Genomic DNA, 10,400 nt, shown 5'->3' on the forward strand with positions numbered 1-10,400 from the left:
AACCAACAATTAACAATGAGAGAACTTTCTTAAACCTCGTTGACTTGGGGATGATTTGAAATGACCGCCAATTATGACTGTTTGATATTTATTGCCAGCAATGTGGAAAAAGAGACACATGTAAAAACGTAAAAGCTATAATTTTGTTGAAGGAGCAAAGTTTAACAAACCATAACCCCGCTTCTAGATATCGTTTGAAATCAAATGATATACCATTTTTAAGTTTATGATGTTTATTTTTAAACACGAAATAAAACAAAATTGACCGGGGGAGGTATTTACGGCTCATTCGCCGTGAACGGTCACATATGATATGATAATTATGTAAAAATGGTTGCAAAATAAATTTTGCAATTTTCTGTTGACTTCAATTCGCACCGTACTCACTGGATGATTGAACACACACAATGCTCACTCAATGGATAGTTTTTGCAGACTAAAGTTGGTGTCTTTGTGGCTCAATTTATCACATTTTTTTTTCAAAAGTCAATCCTCTTTCTTAAAGTGACACATGTGTCTTACAGGATTTTTTCTGAGAATGTCCAAAATTACATTAAAATTTGGTAGGTTTTACGGTTCTTAAATTATCGGTAAAAAAATGTTAAATTAAATCTCTATAATTATTTGGAATGTTCATTCATTTTTCTTTCCGACGATACCAAATTTGTATAGGTAGGGTTATCTTTCATCGGGGAAACATCAAGCTAAAAAGACGCATTTTTGGACATTTTGTTTCACTTTTCTCGCAATTCTTGATGATAACCGATTGTACATAGGTCCAAAAAAACTTGAATTTGAACCACTTCTCGTTAGAATTTTATAAAAATGTGAAAGAGAAACGTTTTTCCTAATTATTTTTCATGAAAACTCAATTTTAATATTTCCACCCCTTTGAACATGTTTTGGCCCATATCTCAAAATGTCATTTCCCGACATCCGACTCATTTTGCTTGATCGCATCACATATTTTATACAATAACCCGAGAACTAGCAGACCGATTTAACTTTGAACGTCACTCAGCAAATTTCCTATACAATGCATTATCAATTTTTACAAAACTCTTCTGGTATTTGTAATGAACTCTGGTTTCCTGTAAAATTATAGCTAAAAGATGTGACTTTCACATGTAAACACTGAATGATGGTTGAAAATAAAGTTTAAAATATCACCACATTCGTTGGAACCCGTTTTTATAGGATATCCTGTATACCCCACACATCCCACCCACAAATAAACAGTCAAAAAAGGAAAAACGCCGTTTTTAAGGACGGGCGTTTAAAAATGTTGTTTCTCCGTTTAAAACAGAAAAATTCTGTGAAATAAAAAACCAAAAGCGTTCTGTAAAAACAGGAAGAAATAGCAAATTCTCTAAAAAGCAAACATTGTGTTAAAATTTTCATTTTTTTTTTTTTTTTTTTCTAACTAACAGTGTAATAATAATAATAATAATAATAATAATAATAATAATAATAATAATAATAATAATAATAATAATAATAATTTCTAACAATTATTTGTAAGATCGTCGCTAATTTTAAAGGATAAAATACTAGTACAAAATATAACAGGTAAGTGTATGGTACATTATAATTATCACACTCGTTGATTCCCCTAAACTCATTACGAGGTACAGCCACGCCATAGTGTTTCCAGTCGTTTTACTTCAGCTCTTAATTAAAATATGTTGCATCATTTGGAAGTATGTCATGCCCTTAACCTTTCTCATCTTCGACCATATCCAATTTGTTAAACGAGGTGGAAATATAAGTGATTACAATAAATCTCTTCACTACGACTAGCTCTCTACTGTGCCGAGTTGTTCTTGTACACACACGAGGAGTCATTTATCAATGTCAGATGATAAAAATCCACTCGATTTCTATACAGGAAAATGCCCTCACAGATATATTCAGTTTAACTGTTTGATATCGTCTAAGTTCGATTTACACCATTTTGACTATGAGAGTTGTGAAAAAATAATAATATAATATTACGATATAAACTGCATCGCTTGAGTCTCCTCAAACACCTGTGGGATTTTTACAATAAATATCTTACAGTATACTTCTGTAAAGGAAATTGAACTAGGAGCATTTTTTAAATAGCGCATCTTTTGTAAGAAAATGTTGAATGCCATCGCATATTATTCAAATCTCTTGGTAGCAAAGAGGATTTTTCTTGCTGACTGTATTACCCATAATTGGAAGTAGCTTTTCATGATTTTTATGACATATAGTGGTGCAGCTGAGTAAAATAGCTGATATAGAATATAAAGAAGTAAAATTCCTAAAAAATAAGGCATATTCAAACGTATGTGCATTTAATCAATGATGATCAACTTTTAATGCTTTTAATGTTTAATAATGTAGAATGAAAAATTGATAAGAGACATTTGACACTTGACGAAATATTCTAAGTAAATGATTGACAGTTACATAATTAACGATAACAAAAGGGACTCTTATATGAGCATGAATGATTATTATTGACCCAATTTCTCTTCCGTTCGTTCTCTGACGTCAGCACCAAGGTTTCGTTAATAATTCTATTTTAAGACATAGTAGTTCTAACAACATTAATTGGAATATAATATGATTTTTGCTTTCATTTTTACACTTCATTGACAAATAGGCTATACGAGGGGCAGTCAGTATGTTTTAAGAGTTGACTCGTGACGTCATATGTGGATTGTTTTCATGGCTTTCTCAATGATTACATAAACACTGTACCTTTGTCTTTCAAACAACACATGTACAAATTATATCATACACATGATTACGTAACAGCATTAGCATAAAATCAATATACTAGGGACACTGCCAAATCACGCAAAAAGGCGGGCCTTTTAAATTACAGAAAAAACACGTGTTTACAATGTCCGAGAACAGCTAAAGTACAAGGTGCATATGGCTAGTTTTGGGCAGGAATAAGCACTAGGTCCTCAGTTTGCATTTGGTAAAATATGAGACTTGCCATTAAACTTTGGGGGAAATGGGACGTCTGGAAACTTCAACAACTTTAGGGCTTGAATGGAAGCAAAATTATTCTGCAAAAATGGCGAAAATGAAAAGCAGTTATTACAAATGACATTAATTATCTCCAAAATGAAACAGACTAAAATATAATGACTGGTCACGTGGGAGAGCTGGTACTCAGTGCGATGATAACTGGTGCAAATGAAACAACAATCTGCGCATGCGCAGGTGGGATGACCGATACAACATGGTGGAAATGCACGAAAATTGCTAAATTCCATGTAAATAGGGCCTAAAATATTACAAAATGCAATGAAAATTGTAATTTAAATATTCATATGAATTTTTATGGATGATCTCAAACTGAAATGAACAGAAAACTTTTAAAAATAAATATCTCATTCAAATGATGGCCTCTCTTTTTGTATAAATGTAACAATGGTACAATAACAGTTATATTTTAATCACGGATTTAAATATTTTCTAGGGAGACTCCCGTTTAAATGTTTGGAGATTAGTCAACAGAACTGGCAAAAAAATTTAAATTTCCACGTTTGCTATTTCTGGCAATATCAAGATTTTTAAAGAAAGATAAGCCTTGCTTTTGTCAAAAATAAGACATATTTGACAACGCATTTTAAATAAACTAAAATATTTACAGCCCAACAAACATGGTTTTATGAACTGGTAGTTTGTGTTCTATTACTGTTCCAAAAGGCAGCATTCTCCATTCTTTAATTCCCGAGAAAATATAGAAAATACACCAATACCTCATTTCAGCCTCTTATTTCCCTTAACAAAAACGCCTCAATTTCACCAGGTGACCCTATACCATTGATTTTATGCTAATGCTGTTACGTAATCATGTGTGTGATAGAATTTTTACATGTGTTGTTTGAAAGACAAAGGTACAGTGTTTATGTAATCATTGAGAAATGCCATGAAAACGATCCACAAATGACGTCACGAGTCAACTCTTAAAACATACTGACTGCCCCTCGTATAGTCAGTGAAACATAAGTTTGCCACGGAAATTTTAACTTTTTGTATTTTGTTGCCATTTGAACGTTTGAAAACATTTCCACTAGACATCTTTTGAAATATCATACAGTTCAGTACAATTCTTACGATATGTTTGAACACGCCAGTGCGTACTTATAGTGCTTTACGTATTCATTTCATGAATAAATTGTACGAATTGTCTGGTCCAATCTGTAGCTCACTCACCCACTTACTTTATAACTGTCTAAGCCCTACAGTGCATGACATAACCATGTTGTAAGTCAACATCGTACATAAAAATCTGGAAATCAGGATTGGAATTAAAATTAAGTACATAGATATCTACTTGTGAGTACCCGGATGTAGTCACGTCTATTTATAGATTTTGGAAATCTCCAAAATTTTCTTGAACATTCATATTTAGTCCCTAGATTTTTCTAGAATCTATTGTGTCATGTACACTCGTATTTAAGAAGTTTGCTATAAGAGAGAAAAAACAAGAAAGTTTCGGGGTAGATTTTCATAAATAAGAAGTGAGCTGCATATGATTTATATAAACGTAGTGAAGTAATGTGTTCACCAAGTTGAATACTTGGAATCAGTCAATTTAGATATAGCGAAGGTGCTATATGCATTATAAGGAGATATTGTGGAGTCATCCCGAAAAGTGGGATTTATTTTGATCTTCGTCGTCATGCTGATAGCTGATTAATATGCTTCTAAAGTCTGTCAATAGTGCATGGTGCTATAGGGTGATTCTTAAATTAGCATCCAGTTTTCCTACATTAGTGGAACCAATATTTTTCTGTGCCCCCTATGCTCCCCACGAGGGGTCGAAGTTCATCATATTAGGGCCAACATATTTGGTATATCATGTTGTAATATACCTCAAAGTGTTCCTCTCATTGTTAGGAATTAAAAAAAGTCAATTGTCATATTACAATAGGGTGCTTAGTTCAGGAGTTATAGTGTAAGTGAGATCAAATGTCAAATATCTCATGCACTGAAGCAAGGGGAGTAATTTGAGACCAGTTTCGATGAGATCGGACCATTTATTAATTTTGACCTATGTGTATGAAATTTTCACCTTTGACCTATTCGACCTTATAACTCCTGAATTAAGCACCGTAGAAAAATATGACAATTGGCTTTTTTTTATTTCCTGTGATGAGAGGAACAATTTGAGATACATTGCAACATGATGGGAATATTTTCAAGTTTTGCCCTACTGTGACCTTCGACTCCTCGTGGGAACCACAGGGTGCATAGAAAAAATGAAACAAATTCTAGTGTTATCCTTTGAGGTGTAAGGATGCCAAAAAACACTGGTTCCACTAATGTAGGAAAAAAGATCCCAAACCAAAAATTACCCTTTAGCGCCCTATAATAAATGGTATAAGTCAAGCAGGTTTGAAAAGTAACAGAAAATTATCAATAGGAACACCTAAATGTATATACCGGTCATCTCTACAAATGTTGATGTACGTCGTGTAATTGTTTACATTGCATATTTATAAGGATACAGCATACTGAGTTTTAAAATCTGCGGTATCTTCATTTTTCATCTCCTCATTTCTGAATATACCTATTCTTCTTTCCTCTCTCCCATTCTCTCTCCTTCACCTTTTTCACCACAAACATGTGTATATATAAACACTCAATGTGAACCTTCTTTTCCTAAAAAATAAAAGCGAGACATAATACAAGCTGCATGTATTAAAATGAGGAAGGTGTCAAAGTTATTCGATGATGTGTCTTCATAATAACATTTCTAAACATAGCTACATGAAAGAGCCCTTAATCCCTGAACCCTCTCCATTTTAAGCATACATGCAAAAACACAGTGTCATCTTACTAGGCCTTAAGGGCAAAACTGCCTACCGTCACTCCTCTTCGCACCTTTCCTAATCCTGTTTCCATCCCGGCACTATAAATTCGGCAAATTTAACACATTGCCCAGCTATCCGACGCTGTCAAATATCAAGCTTACCTTAGGGTCGAAGCATTTTTAGCAAGTTATTTTTTGAAAGTAGATGTATGTTTAAATCTGTTGGAATAATCCCAGAATGAATTTTTTGCATACATGTCGAGGTGATGGGCTAAGTCTCCTGTGTGGATTGACACAGTTACTCTACTTTTCTACTTACAGTATGATAAGACTGTCCTATTTACACTGTATACCTTGATCACATACAAAATGAAATGAAATCCTCCACACATGAAATCTTACTTTATTCAAATTGATAATCAAATACATTGTTATATGACTACAGCACACTATTGTTTAGAGGTTAATGACTGCGCATCAGTTGTTTAGATATTTCACAATACCCGAAAAATAACTGATGCAAAGTCATTAACCTCATTCATAACCGTCACTTTTTACACATTTTCATCTCTTAATTTGAAAACAGAACACAATTTTAACTTTATCTGTCATTTTCCCTATACAAAATCGAATAGCCCAGTAAGGAAATACCGCTAGCGGCCAATCACACTAGCACGCAATCATGCGATGTCCAAATACGGCGGCCAGCGTCCGCGTAAATTGTTCGAACGCGTAAAACGTCACGTAACGCGGTCATTGTAGAGCGTACTTTTAGCTACGTCACGAGACGCGGTCATTATACTTTTTCAATGACCTGCATTTGCGTCCGCGTATTTAAAAGTTGTTATCTGTGATTGGATCGCACTTGCTGCGTATATTAATGAGGTTATGAATACGTTTTAGTACAATACGTCTGCGAATCAAAACAAATGATACGAACGTTTTATTTAAATCTGAATAACAAACATTCATCAAACAAATTTATTTAGGGGTTTGTCTTAGTTTTAAATGAAATGAAATGAAATTTGACTGGAAGTATTTGCTAATAACAAATTGTTATCAACTAACGAGGTGTACTTGGAAATAGGCATCCACCTGGGACACTATGTAATTGACGAATATCGTTTATTAAGATTTGCTCGATTAATAGCAGTAATAAATACCACATTTTACAACTAGAGCCGATTATGAAAGGTATATGAATAAGTCACCGAAATTGCTGCTGTGTGATGAGACTCTCCGTTAAAAGACCTCAAGGATCTATAGGGAGTCGTACATATGGCACGTAACAGTTGACTCTGTAAAACGTGCTTAATAAAGCAAAATTACAGCTCAATAATTAGATGAATTGCCTAATTTGAGATTCATTATTTTCTCTCGGGGAAATTTAACATCTAAATACTGATACATAATACCATACCCTTTTCTTTTGTTTCTTGCTCTCTTGAAGCAAATTTGTAGTTGCATTTACTTCATTTCTTCGCTGTATCTACTTACTACGAATCTAGGGTGTATCAACGAGGTGTCAAGGAAGCTGTATACATTACAGCGTTCAAACCAGACCCGATTAGCGGTAATACGTCATCTATATAGTACTACCGATATAATATGCCATCATCAGTGCCTATTGAGTGTTGTTCTGATGAGCCACGAACATTTCACGTGAGCTAAAATTACCTTTGCTATAAGAACAAGTCTTAAATTTGTCTTCATTAAACTACAAATCTGGTTTATTAAAATTATATCCCGCCAACTGGTCAAAGTTGCTGACTGTGATTTCGACAATATCCAATTTTGACTTTTCTTTATGATAAACATTCATCTGAGGTATTTTTGTAACACGTCTAACAAAAGAGAGGAGTTGCACCCATCTGGATTTTCGCTATCAATAATATGTCTATTGTTTTGGTACCAATAGATAGATGTAATCTGAGATACAATTAAAAAAGACTAGTTTGAGTATGACTGTCAATCAAATTTCACACCATCCTTGCGTAGCGCGTAAGAGGAAGGTCGATTCACGGCGAAAAGCAGATTTCTATGCATTGTTGACATGGTGCCTTCTGGAAAGAAAGTTTCCTGTTACTAAGACACAACGTTTTTAGACGCTTCGTATGTTTGAAGGTGAAAATTAAAAATAAGGCACGCTGTTTTACCGTAAACTCTTAAACAAATCGTTTCTGTGTTTGATTGACAGGTGACGTCAGAAGCAAACTAATCTTTTTAAATCTGTCTTCGATTATACGTGTCTCTTCTTTCCATTTACAACAAAAAATACAAACATCTCTCAAGTAAAGTCATAATGACGTCATAATTGACCAAAAATTTCGAAAAATTGCTGATTTTATTCTAAAATTGTGACCCATCACATCAAATCATACCTCTTGGAGGCTTTTTCAAAAGTGAGATATGAACCTTATCAGAAAGTGTTAAAATCAAGCTTCAAAATGATACCTCATGACTGAATGTTTGCTTTGCACATCACAGGATGTGATAAAGACAAGGTTCAAATTTTCTTTTATTTCCTTTATATTTTCATCAACATGAAGGCTCACAATTGGCCAAATATTACATTTCAGCCAAAAATCATAGAAACCACTTTTGCATATATTTATCATTGGAAATGATAGGAAAGTACTATTATGACATGAATAAAACAAATTTCATGCCAATAATAGTAAAATATCTTGAAAATGTATACCTGGGCCTTAAGGGATCCAAAGTGAGCGTTTATTGCGTTTCGACAGTATTTTTTGTGGGACATGAGAGCACCTCAGACCTATCGAATTGCATTCTGAATACGAAGCATGTCTTTCTGATATCAAATAATTTTCATTTTTTAAAATCACAATAAAATACAAATTTTATGACAAATTATAAAAAATTGATATTTTTCAAATTTTTGATATATAACAGTCCTCGAAGTAAATTATATAAATCAAATGATATATTCTTAAAGTGTATGTAGCAGGAGGAAAAAGCCGACGGTCAATTGAAAATTTTGACCTTTCATATTGAAGATATGGATTTTTTCCCAAAAAGACCTAATTTTTTTTTTTGTTTTTGTAAAAAAATCCATATCTTTAATACAAAAGGTCAAAATTTTCAATTGATCGTCGGCTTTTCATCCCACCTACATACACTTTAAGTAAGTATAAATCATCAGATTTATAAAGTTTACTTCAAGTACTGTTAAATATCAAAATATCAATTTTAATGATTTGCCATAAAATGTGTATTAAATTGCGAATTTCAAAAATCAAAATTATTTGATATCGGAATGACATTCTTCATATTCAGAATGCAATTCGATATGTCTGATGTGCTCTAATGTCCCAAAATAAATACTGTCCAAACGTTCATACCCCAGCCCTTAACAGCCATATACCATCGAAGTTGGCCCACCCGATCCTCCGAGTAAGGTGGTATGGTAAAAAACATCGCTAAAATGAGCAGAAAGGATGGGCCGGCAATTACATGTAGCCGTTTGTCGTTTTTCTTCACACTTGAGCCTGCAGCATTATTTAATCTTTTCACGATAGGAAAAAGGAGCCAGATACTTGAGTGTGCCGTATCTCAAACCCAATGTTTACAACATTCGAAAGATCGTGTCACAATCTACGGAAGCGTACTTCTATGTTACACTTCTGTAAGACAACATGAAGGTACGCTCGCGCTAGTTACTTTCACGTGTGCAAGCAGTACACGTAAAAACAGCCTAATTATTTTACGTGGCTAATCGATACAAGGCAAAAATGCTTACAAGTAAGTTATTTTCACATGTATAACCAGTACACGTAAAAATACCATTGCCTGCAAGGTACATAATTATTTTACGTGGCTAACCGGTACAAGAAATAAATGCTTACAAGGTACGTACGTTATTTTCACGTGTGTAACCAGTACACGTAAAAATACCATTGCCTGCAAGGTAAATAATTATTTTACATGGCTAAACCGGTACAAGAAATAAATGCTTACAATGTTCGTAAGTTATTTTCACATGTGTAACCAGTACACGTAAAAATACCATTGCCTGCAAGGTAAATAATTATTTTACGTGGCTAAACCGGTACAAGAAATAAATGCTTACAAGGTACGTAAGTTATTTTCACGTGTGTAACCAGTACACGTAAAAATACCATTGCCTGCAAGGTAAATAATTATTTTACGTGGCTAAACCGGTACAAGAAATAAATGCTTACAAGGTACGTAAGTTATTTTCACGTGTGTAACCAGTACACGTAAAAATACCATTGCCTGCAAGGTAAATAATTATTTTACGTGGCTAAACCGGTACAAGAAATAAATGCTTACAATGTTCGTAAGTTATTTTCACATGTGTAACCAGTACACGTAAAAATACCATTGCCTGCAAGGTAAATAATTATTTTACGTGGCTAAACCGGTACAAGAAATAAATGCTTACAAGGTACGTAAGTTATTTTCACGTGTGTAACCAGTACACGTAAAAATACCATTGCCTGCAAGGTAAATAATTATTTTACGTGGCTAAACCGGTACAAGAAATAAATGCTTACAAGGTACGTAAGTTATTTTCACGTGTGTAACCAGTACACGTAAAAATACCATT

Source organism: Amphiura filiformis, chromosome 3 (genome assembly GCF_039555335.1).
Source record: "Amphiura filiformis chromosome 3, Afil_fr2py, whole genome shotgun sequence".
Lineage (NCBI taxonomy): Eukaryota > Metazoa > Echinodermata > Ophiuroidea > Amphilepidida > Amphiuridae > Amphiura > Amphiura filiformis.